Source organism: Manis javanica, chromosome 4, assembly GCF_040802235.1.
Source record: "Manis javanica isolate MJ-LG chromosome 4, MJ_LKY, whole genome shotgun sequence".
NCBI lineage: Eukaryota > Metazoa > Chordata > Mammalia > Pholidota > Manidae > Manis > Manis javanica.
The window spans coordinates 4,235,671-4,248,132 of NC_133159.1; the positions used below are offsets into that span (position 1 = coordinate 4,235,671).

General features: G+C 47.5%; 1 protein-coding gene across 17 annotated transcripts in view; it reads right to left on the bottom strand.

The window, feature by feature from the left end:
- NPHP4 (nephrocystin 4) overlaps nucleotides 1–12,462 on the bottom strand; it is a 127,541-nt gene that overhangs the window by 68,460 nt on the left and 46,619 nt on the right. The gene's annotated exons all lie outside the window — the stretch shown is intronic.

The following is a 12,462-nucleotide window of genomic DNA, read 5'->3' on the forward strand; positions in this document are numbered from 1 at the left end:
TATTAGCACACATTTTCTCCAGTTGACTTCAGAGATGACTGGGCCTGACTGGCATTCTGCAGGCTCCTTGGCACAAAGCCCATCAGTACCTCCAGGAAGGCCAATTCCCAGCCAGGGGCCCGCTGGGCACCAAGCAACACCAGGTCTGACGGGGAGCCTGGGAAGCTGCACCAGCTGAAGTCAGACTAAAACAGCCCAGACTCAGGGGCAGCAGCCACACCCACCTCCACCCATAGACGTGGGAGGAGAAGCAACAGGAAAGTAGGCAGTGAAATGGGAGGGGAGCCAGCATTTCACCTCCTGCGTGACAGAGCGCCATCTGCATCCTTCTGGGATGAGGACAGCAAAGGAACGAGGTGGCTCCTCGCTGGCTCTGGGCAGCTGAGGGAGCCAAGGGCCCTCTGTGCCTCCTGGCGGCAGCCCTCACTGCGCGGGCCGTGGTCACAGAGGGGTGGATAGCCTGCGGGGTCTCACAGAAGCGGTGCCCTGTCCCTGACGGTGAGGAGCACGGCCCCATGGAAACGAGAGGCCCAGAGGGACTGGCTGACCGCCACAGAGGGAGGGAGCTGCCGAGGAAGGCGGGGCTCCAGCAGCGGGACTTGGGCTCCCAGCAGACCGATCATCTGGCTGGACACGGCGAGCCGCTGTGCCACCGCAACAGCCAGGACCTCCCCACACTCGAGCCCGGAGCACACCGCCACACGCACACACAGGGACTCTGGCTGGAATCCAGTGCCGACGGCTCAAGGGTCAGCGGCTTACACTGCAGCCGAGGGCACGCGAGGGCAGGCCCCAGCACAGACAGGGAAGCACGCTCGTGCCATCCAGCCGTCTTTCCAGACTGTTCCCGGCCAGGTGGCATCCATGCCGCTGCATCCTTTACATCCACGTGGAGATGAACATCCGGAACCAGTGCCTGGTTCTGAACTCTTCTCTCTTCCCTAGGCCCCACCGTGACTGGACCTCGCGCCGCCCACTTCAGCAGGGCCCGTTCTAATCCTGGGCTGGAGCCAGGTTTCAAATGGCATGCTGGACCACACTCTGCCCAGTTACGGGGGCAAGCAGGGATTCGGGCCTGTCACCTCAATGAGACAAGACCCACGTCCCAGGAGCACAAAGCACCAGCAACGTAGGAGACCAGGCCTGGGGCTCACCCGCCTTTCGGTGCTGGTCAGACACAGAGACAGGACCTGCCTCCCATCCAGTCAGCTGGAGGGCAGCCTATACAGGCACCGAGCAGCTACCGTGTCTCAATGAAAAGCTGAGTATGAACTCCTTGTTTTTTAAAAATGAAATTATGATAAATGTATTAGCCACTAAAAGAAAAGAACCATAAGGATTGGACCATATCTAGACTACTTGTACAGTCACCTCCTACCAAATCCAGTTTGTCACAGGATCAAAAATAAAGTATGCCTCCAAGGTTCCATGTTATGCGCATAACTCTGTCTGGCTTAATGTTTCACGTTAGGTGACACCGACACCTAATTTGCCCATTGCACACCTCCTTAGGTTCTCTAGTCCTCAGTCCGCACAGCTCTCCTCTGTGTAACCTACACAGACCCACGCCCTCACTGCGTTCTGAACAACTCTAACAAGCAGAGTCGGCTAGTGAGTCACCGATCACTCTTTTGCAAAGACTTCAGTGGGACAATAGGGCTTGGAGGCAATTCAGTTGCCATTATCCTGCACCATCTCCCGGCCAGGCCAGGATGACACCTGCAGGCAGGAACCTCCCTGACCTCACACTCCGCATGCCCAGCTCCAAGGAGAAGGGCAGGAGCACCCGAGCATGTGAGCACAGCGAGGGCAGCTACTGAGCTGGTCAGTGTGACCAAGGAAGGTGTTTCCAGAGCCCACAAGTCCCAGGGGAGAGAGGCAGTCGCGGGAACAGAGAGGGTTAGGGGACGACGACGCAGACGCAGGAGGGCAGGGGCCCGAGGCAGCTCAGGCCTGAGGTGGGGCACAGGCGCACCGCCCACCACGGGCCTGTGAGTGCCAACCATGGAGGGGCTGCAACAGCACAGGGTGGGTGGGCCGAGGCCTCAGCCAGGCACACAGACCAGTCTGGGGGAGGCAGGCGTACCCCCTGCATGACAACCTGGGACACAAAAGCAGCCAGTGGCTCTGGGAACTTGGAGCTTGGCAACGGGCGAGGTGTGGGACCCAGCCTTCCCCCTGAAGACCACGGCGTTCCTGGCCACGGAGGTGGACTCTTTGCAAGGCCTGACAGCTTGAAACCCATCCAAGGTGAAGACTCAACCAGGGCAGGCACCCAGGGCCAGGCACTCGCCTCTCCTTCCTGCAGACGGGCAGGAGGCTCCTAGGACCCCAGGCGACACCACCAGGCAAAGGGGAGGCTCACGGACCAGAGAGCAGCCCAAAGTCCTTCCTTCCAGAAATGGATGTTATATGCCAAAATCTTTCCCAAATTAGTCCCACAGTGAGCCTGATGGCAGCTATAGGCTAATTTCCTTCATACATTCATGGAAGACAAGGAAACCTAACAACATATAATTAAAGTCATTTGATCTGCCCACATTTGACACGGTCCATGCAGTGTCATTTAAAGCACAGTGATCAGTTGACAGGCAATATTTTCGTTTCATTCTCCAGAGTAAAGTGATTATTTTTAAACATATACATGGGCCACGAAAAACAAGGGGGCATGATTTTAGGCAAGTCCTACCACCTAGTGTAACTCTTCATACTGGCTAAAGGGGACCTAACACTCTGGCCTCTTTGCAAAGGAAGGTGTCAACCTGACAAGGATTGAAAGAGGGGGAAGTGAAACTGTCGTGAGTTTGGAGCTGTGACAGGTGAGGGGACAGGCATGCGGCCTCCTGCCCTCTGGAGACTGAGTCTGCAGCACTGGCCAGCATGTGGGCAGCGCAGGGCCTGTGCATCTTCCTCCTCGGGAGAGCTGCCCCCTGCCTGTCTGCTTCCCGCCCCCACCTCCAGCCGAGTGCTATGGAGCCCTTGATTGTGGGGTGGGGCTTGGCAGCCTGGCATCCTGTCCTGTGGGCACTGCCCCTCTGCTCCGTGGATCACAGCCTGGCCACAGATCAATAGGGAGCTGCTCCAGGCCCCGGGGCAGTGACTGCCCAGGGGAGGGATGTGAGGGAGGCCCTGCCTTTCCATGGGGGTCTGGGCAGGAGCAAGCCTGACGCTGGGCACTGAGCACTGCGGAGCACAGGGCAAGAAGAGGGCAGCAGAAAAGGCACAGTGCTAGGTGAGGATCCGTGGCAGGGGGGACGGAGGAGAACAGCTGCGCCTACCGCGACAGGCAGAGGCTGTGGAGAGGACGCACAAGGCACCCGACGTGAGCACAAAAGTCGACCAGCTGGGCCAAGAATCAGCGTCTGCTCTCAACAAAGGACAAGGTGACCTTCAGGGCAGCAGGCACAGCACATCGCTGCTTATTTCTACAACTGCAAGTGCATCTGTAATTACCTCAAAATAAGGTTTAATTCAAAACCAGTGTGCAGTATATGATGAGAGCCATTTAAAGTGCTAGTAAATTTTGTTTATGACTATCCACAAAAAAAACCCAGAATGGTAAGTGAGAAGACATAATAGAAGAGAAAACCCTATTTATAACAGAAGCACAAACATTAAATATCTATGAATAAACTTTATAAGAACTGTTCAACTGTTTAAAATCTACATTTTAAGACTATAGAAGAATCACTCCTGAAAGACACAAAGACAGACCACAACAAATGGAAAGACTCGCCTTGTTCCTGGTTAGGACATCGCGATATCCTCAAGGTGTCAATTCTCTTTAAATGGACTTATAAATGTAATGCAACCCTAATAAAAACGCCCGTTGGCTCTCTTTATGGGTGAGGCCACCTGGAAGTACAAACATGCAGGAAGAGCTGTATAAGCAACAATAGGAAGAGCAACAGGCCACACAGGACCCAGGATCCTCCAGAGCCCCCCGGGATGCTGTGGTCCTGGTGCAGGAACAGGGCAGCCCACCAAGAGGCCGGTTCAAGAGACACAGCTATGAACAGACACTGCGGGTACGATGAAGAGGCGTTCTACCGCACTGTCTCTTAAGGGGACTATTTCTTAAGAAATGGTATTGGGACAAGTGGAGGTCACTGGGAAAAGATGAAAAGATCCATTCCCCACACCACAAACAAGCTCTAAACATAGAAAATGAGATTAAACAGCACCAGGAGGAAACACGGATGAATTCCTCGACAGGTGTAAGGAAAGGCTTTCTGACTACGATTCAAACTCCAGACACAAGAAAAGACTGATAAATTTGACACGTTAAAATGTGTTTTAAAGTTTAAATGATGCTGTGAACTGAATGTTTGTGTCCCCCCAACACCCCTACATTGAAGCCCTAACCCCCAGGGTGATGGCACTTGGAAGTAGGGCCTCTAGGGGGTGATTAGGCTTAGATGAGGTCACGAGGGTGGGACCCCTAACATGGATTCATGCCCTTAAACCAAAGCGAAGAGAGAGCTCCCTCCCTCTGCACACAGTCCAAGGAAAAGTCATGTGAGCCAGTGAGAAGGTGGCATCTACAAGCCAGGAAGCAGGCTCATCTCCAGAAACCAAATCTGCTGACACCTTGACCTGGACTTCCAGCCTCCAGAACCAGGAGAAACAGCCAGGGAGAAAGGACCTGCAGTATGTGTCAGATGCAGAGCAAATATGCTTCATGCACAGCTCTTAACAGCTGATGAAAAAATGCAAGAAGGCTGGAGAAGAAAAGGCAAAGGAAATGGACAGACAGCTCACAAACACATGAACACGTGCTCAGCATCACATGATTAGAGCGATGCCCAGACAGCCCTGGGGAACCGCTGCCCACTTATCAGATAATCAGAATTCAGAGGTTTGACGATGCTGTCGGCGAGCCACTGGGGACGTGGGCCTGGTACCCTGCCAGGGGAAATGAACCACAACCCCACTTGCTGGAGAACTCTGGCAACGCCTGAGGAAACAACATGCATCTGCCCCTCTGCCTAGCGAGCCCTCTTCCAGGGACTCTGGAGACACAAAAGCCACACCCGACGGCGCCTGTGTTCCTCTCAGAACCACAGATAACCACTAAATCCTGGAAACCACTAACTATCCCACATGGAAAACTGGGTGAATAAATGGACATGGAGCACAGGCAGCTGCGTAAGGGAGGGAGGGGGCACCTGGACCACCAGGTGTGCTGCCCCGCTCTGTTGTCAGAGCAGCAAAGGCTCAGGGACAGCCTGCCCCTGGGCGTGAAGGGGGCTCAGGGGGCCCAGGTGTCTGCTGACCTTCACAAGCAGAGCCCAGGGAACATGGGCCGGAGCAACAGGGCTGGTTCCCACTGTGGCTGGGACACAGGAAGGGACGTGGGGTAGTGAACTCTCCTCAGGTCACCTTCTGATTTTTCAAAACATGCTAGTGTTTCTGCATATTCACACCTCTCTGCTCCATCTCCACCTCAGCTCTCCCCTGCATCTTCTCCTACATGGATGCAGGCGTCATTAGGGCCCACCCAGGTAGTTCAGCATACCCTGCTTGTAGGACCTCAGGGAGCAAAAACATCAGGGGATGTGCTCAGCACTGACTGCTGCTTCTGGTCACAGGGGACAAAGAGGCTGACGGTCACTGCTGCTGCCCCTCTTCCACAGCGGAAGTGACTTCCAGGGAATTTTCCGTACCCTTCATTTTTCTCTTTTTCCTCTTTTGGAAGCCAGATGTTATAGACTAGGATGTTGAAACACAACTGCACATTTGAGGAAAGTCAGAAAGCGACCACACAGGCCCAGGGAAAGGCACACGCTCAGAACAGACCTAAGGAGGCAGTAAACTTAGACCTCAGGCAGATCCTGGGCACAAAGACAGACCACGGCAGTCAGACAACAAAAATGATGATGAAAGACAGCAAACCCTGGGGAGGGGGAAAATCTGATTTCCAGAGTTACCACATTATCAGTTCCAAATGTCCAGCATTCTACAAAAAATATCACAAGAAACAAGAAAATATGGCTCATTCAAGAGAGAAAAAAAGTCAACAGACACTGTCCCTGAACAAGATCTAATGGCAGATCTCCTACACAAAGGCTTTAAAGCAATTGAAAGAACTAAAGGAAGATGTGGACAAAGTCAAGGAAACAATGTGCGAAACAAAATGGACCCACCACTAAAGAGAAATTCTGGAGCTGAAAAGCACAATAACTGAAATGAAAAATTCACTGGAGAGATTCAAAGGCAGAAAACCTGAAGATAGGACAATGGAAATCACCAAATCTGAGACACAGAAGGAAAAAAGATTGAAGAAAAGCGAGCAGAGCCTAGGGGACCTGTGGGACGCCGCCCAGTAGGCCAAGACACCCACTGTGGGGGGCTCCAGGAGGAGGCGAGAGGGGGAGGGGCAGAGAGAATAGCTGGAAGAAATGACTTGAGAACCTCCCAAATGTAATGAAAAACATGACTATAAACATCAAAGAAACTCAATGAACTCCAAGTAAAATAGGCCCAAACCAAGACACGTTACAATCGGACTTCCAAGAGACAAAGACAGAGAGAATCTTGAAAGCAAGCGGAGAGAGGTTGAGTATCACAAACAAGGGATGCAGGAAGATAACGAGCAGCGTCCTCATCAGGAACTCTGGAGGCCAGAGGCCCCGGGCCACACATTCAAAGAACACAACCACCAGCCAAGAATTCTGTGTGAGTGAAAACTGTCCTCCAAAAGTGAGGGAGAAATCAAGACATCCTAGCCAAACAGAAGCTGAAGAAGATCGTGACGGCTAGATCTGACCCACAGGAGATGCCAAAGGGTGAAATGAAACCGCAGGGGAATGAAAGGACACTGGACAAAACTGCTGGAGAAATAAAGATCTCAGTGAAAGTGACTATGGGCAGTCACAAAAGCTGGCATCATTGTGATAATGGTTTGTAAGTGTCCTTCTTGTTTTCTACATGATTTAAAACACTAACACACTTAAAGAAAAAAATGATTAGTGTAAAACTAGTAGTATTGTAACTTTTGCTTCTAACTCCAAATGTTATTTTCTACATGATTAAAGAGACTAACACATTTAACAGAATTATTAATTTATGTTTTGGGGCACAGAGTGTATAAAGAAGTAATTTTTGTGACATCAACACCCAAAAGAGGTGGAGACAGAGATGGAAAGGAAAAGAATTTTTGAATGTTACTTAAGTTAAGCTGGCATAAATTCAAATTAGTGTTATAACTTTAGGATGCTAAATGTAATACTGTGAAAATGTTAATAACTTTAAGATGTTGATGTAAAATTAGATACAGAATATACACTAAAGAAATGGCAAAGGAACGTAAACATTTCACTACAAAAAATTCAAATGAACACAAAAAAAAGACAGTAATGCAGAAAATGAGGGGCAAAAAGCTATAAGGTATATAGAAAATAAGTAACACAAAGACAGAAATAAGTCCCTCCTTATCAGTAACTACTTAAATGTAAATGAGTTGAACTCTCCAATCAAAAACCAGATGAGCAGAATGGATTAACACATCGTCCAAATATATACTGTCTCTAAAAATTCATTTGCGATCCGAAGACACATTCATTGAAAATGAAAGGCTAGAACACGACATTCCTTGAACAATAACCAAGAGAGCAGGAGTGGCTATTCAAATAACAGAAAAAAATAGACTTTGTATCAAAAAAGATTCCAAGAGATTTAGAAGGATACTATATATTAAGAAAAGGCTCAATAGTGCAAGGAGACATAACAATTACAAACATTTACATACCTAAAGATGGACCATCAAAATACATGAAGCATAAACTGACAGAATTGAAGGGAGAAAGACAGTTCTTAAATAACATCTGGACACTTCAAACTCCACTCACAATGGAAAGAACAAGATCAAAGTCAGGAAACAGAGAACTTAAACTCCATGATAAGCCAGATCTAAGACACATACACAGCCCTCCACCCAACAGCAGATACATTCTTCTCAAGTGCACACAGGACATTTTCCAGGAAAGGTCACATGTTAGGCAACAAATTAAGTCTCAGTGGATTTTAAAAGATGGATATCACACAAAGTATCCTCTCTTACCACAACAGGATGAAGCTGGCAGTCAGTAGCAAAAGTAAAGCTGGAAAATACCCAAAATTGTGGAAATTAAACAACACACTTTTAAACAACCAGTGCATAAAAGAAGAAATCACAAGAGAAATTAGAAAATACTTGGAGACAAATGAAAACAAAAACACAACATACTAAAATATATAGGATGTGGCAAAAGTGGTACAAAGGGGGGAATTTATAGCTAAAATGCTTACATTAAAAAATAAAGATCTCAAATCAACAATCTAATATTACAACTAAAGGGACTACAAAAAGAACGAACTAAACTAAAAGCTAGCAAATAATAAAGATTCGAGCAGAGATGTATGAAATAGAGAAAAACAAATGGAATTGGAAGTTGGTTCTTCAAAAGATCAACAAATTTGACAAATCTTTAGCTAGATAGACTACGAAAAAAGTGAGAAGACTCAAAAATAGCTCTGGTACTAAAGCCAGATAAAGACACCACAAGATAAGAATGCCACAGACCAATATGCCTTATGAACACTGATGCAAAAACTCCTCAACAAAATACTAGCAAACAGAATCCAGCAGCATATTAAAATGATTATGCACCATGACCAAGGGGAATTTATTCTCAGGATGCAAGGATAATTCAATGTATGAAAATTGATCAATGTAAAATGGCCTATCAAGAGTGAAGGGGAAAAAAACACATGATCATCTCAACTGATGCAGAAAAACCATTTGACAAAAGTCAACAGCCCTTCATGATAAAAACACGCTCAAACTAGGAACAGAAGTACACTACCTCAATATAATAAAAGCCATATATGAAAAACCACACAGCAATCACACTCAATGAAAGACTGACGCTTTTCCTCTCAGATGGGGACGACAAGGGCACCTGCTTTTGTCACTTCTATTCAACACAGAACTGGAAGAATCCACTTAGCCAAGGAGACCGAAGCCTTCTACAACGGAAACTACGAACACTGCTGAAAGAAAGTCAGGAAGACTCAAATAACCAGAAACTCAACCCATGTTCATGGATTGGAAAGCAATACCGCTAACATGCCAATATTACCAAAGCAGTCTACACACTCAATGCAGCCCCTATCAAAATCCCAATGACATGTTTTGCAGAAATAGAAAAACCCATCCTAAAATTCATAGGGAATCTCAAGGGACCCTGACTAGCCAAACAATCTTGAAAAAGAACAACAAAACTGAATGACTCACAATCACTGATTTCAAAACCTACTACAAAGCTGCAGTCATCAAAGGCGTAACAACAGACATGCAATGAAAGAGAACAGCAGACCCAGACAAGATTATGCAGTGGGAAAAAGTCTCCTCAAAAACAGTGCTGGGAAAACTGGGCAGTTACATGCAAAAGAATGGAACTGGACCACTTTCTTATATCATACACAAAATAAACTTGAAATAGATTAAAGACCTAGACGTAAGACCTAAATGTAAGACAAAACACCTAAAAGAAAATACAGGCAGTAAACTTGAACATTAGCACAGTCATTTTTTTCTGGATATGTCTCCCCAGGCCAGGGAAGCCAAAGCAAATAACTAATTGGGACCACATTAAACTAAAAACTTCTGCACAGTAAAGGAAACCATCAGCAAAACAAAAGGCAACCTACTGAATGGGAGAATATATTTGCAAATGACATAGAAATACCATATGACTCAAGAATTCCAATTCTAGGAATTTACCAAGGAAAACAAAATCACTAATTCAAAAAGATATATGCAACCCTGTTTACCGCAGCATATTTACAATAACCAAGATACGGAAGCAACCTAAGTGTCCATCAACAGATGAATGGATAAAAAAGATGAGATACATATGTACAATGGAATATTATCCAGCCATAAAAAAGAATAAAACCTTCTCCTTTGCAACAACATGGATGGACCTAGAGAATATTATATCAAGTGAAATAAGTCAAAGATAAATACCATATGTTTTCACTTTATATGTGGAATCTAAAAAATAAAGCAAGTGAACAAAACAAAAGTAGACTCCAAACACGGAGAACAAGCTGGTGGTTGCCCGGGGAGATGGGCTAGGTGAAGGGGATAAAGAGGGACAAACTTCCAGCGGTAAAATAAGTAAGTCATGGGAATGAAAAGTACAGCACAGGGAATATAGTCAATAATATTGTAATTACCTTTGGTGACAGTTGGTAACTATGTTTATTGTGGTCAGCATTTCATATGTACATAATTACTCAACCAATATGCTGTACACCTAAAACTACTACAATATTGTATATCAACTACACTTTAAGTAAAAAAAAAATAAAGCCCAGAAATAAACCCTTACATATATAGTCAAACAATTTTTGACAAGAGTGCCAAGACCATTAGTGGGGAAATGACGGCTACCTTCCTCCCACGTCCCACTCTTATATCCTAGGGAGTCTGCATTACCGACTTTATTCAGTCAGCAAACGTTCAGGAGCCCACATTGGCAGAGCTCACGGCATTTCAAAACAGGCATCTAATTCTAGCGGCCATTGACTCCAACTTCGGGACAGGAAGTTGTCTGGGCATGAAGCTTCCTTTGACTCTCCACGGCCGGCCCGAAGACAGACTGCAAAGGCTCTCGCTGTTCCGGCCGACGAGAAGATGCAAAGATTCCACAACAGATCACAGACAACAGGTGTGTCCTCTCAAAACTTTTCTTCTGGCTTGTTTTTTAACAACTACTGGGGTGACTGGGTATGAAGTGGACACGCCATCGACCCGATGGGCTCACCCCGTCTAGATTAACCACGTAAAGATGAACGGCTTCACCGAGGGCCTCGGCGGTGTGAAGCTTCGAGCTCCTGGTGGAAGCATGGGCGCAGTTAGGCCATCGCCAAAAGCCTGGCCCTCAAGCATGAGGAGTAAGGGAAACGAGCTTCCAGGACTGTGGCAAGGCCATCTGAGAGGGTCATGCGTGAAGCCAGCAGGACGAGGACCCCCCCACTGCCCCAGCTCACGCAGGAAGACTGTTCAGGAAGCATTTTCCAAAGAAGAGTACACTTTTTTAGCTTGTCTATTTCTCATTAAGCATAATACTTAGGAAACAAATGCCCAGGCTAACTAGATATTTGGTGATACTGAGAAATTTAGGTTAGTTTTTAGCTGCATGTTTTTCAGCCTCTCCTAGAGACAGATTCTGAATTGTTCAGAGGTGAAATGACACCATGTGTGGGATTCACTCTAATATATCAGTGGGGCGGGGGATGGGGAAGGGGAGCTGAGGCCAGGCTGGCCAGAGCTGGGCACTTCCGAGCTGGTGACAGGTGTGTGTGCCCCCTGGGATCATCATACACTTCTCTACCTTTACATTTGAAGTTTTCCATAATAAAAAGGTTAAAAAAAAAAAGAATGTACATGCCAAAATGTTTACAGTAATCTAAACAGATGCAGTTATGCCTGGAATTGACTTCAAAAAAATCAAAAAGGGCTGTGGGAGAGGACACAGGCAACACAAGGCTCCCCGTGAAGCTGGTACCCGCTGCCGTCCCAGGTGGCCCATGGGACTGTCCGGTCTGCTTTTCTTTATGCTTGAAATTTCCATCCCATGAAGTTTTAATGGGAGGAAAGAAAAGGGAGAAAGACATTTGCAGGCTGAATGCCACCGAACAGTGATGCTCGGCATGGGCCACAAGGGAAGCAGGAGCCTGCTGGGCGTGGCCACGCCCTGACCTGCAGGATGTCCCCCAGGTCGTGTCCCCAGCAACACACAGGCGCTCCCGGGGGCGGGAACGGGAGCCCACACCAGCACCGTCTCTGTCGCTTTCTCCTCTAACATCTAAATCCGTTTGTGGCGGTAATGCTTGATCCCTGTTCACCCACTGCACACCTAACCCATTTTCGTTGTTCCACACAGCAAGTCATTTGTGCGGAAAACAGTCTCACACGCCAGAACATTTCCTCTCCAGATTACACTGAAGAAAGTGCACTTGATGACAGTGAAATGGAATCCGATATTCCGAGTGAAGATAAACCCGCACATCAGAAACTACCGACTGGCTATTATGCAGCCACATTCCCAAAGCTCCGGGAAGCAGCGACGCATGTCGGGACCACCTGCCACTGGTTAAGCATTTCAATGAGGAGTTGAAAAATAATAATAAAGTGTCACATAAGACATATCAGTTTCAGCACACAGACTTCACAACGACAAGCAAATTATAATTAACATTCTCCAGGGGACATTATCTAAATGTAAATGAGGAGCGGAGAGCAATATGGAGCCCCACCGAGGTGCTAGGCCCACACTGAGACCTGGACGGCTCCCTCCTGGTCTCCCACCCACACCACACCACCCACACCTGGCGGCAACCCCCACCCTCTGCCTCAGGATCCCTTCCCCACCCCAGAAGGCCCACCCCACGCCAGGCCCAGACTGCCCA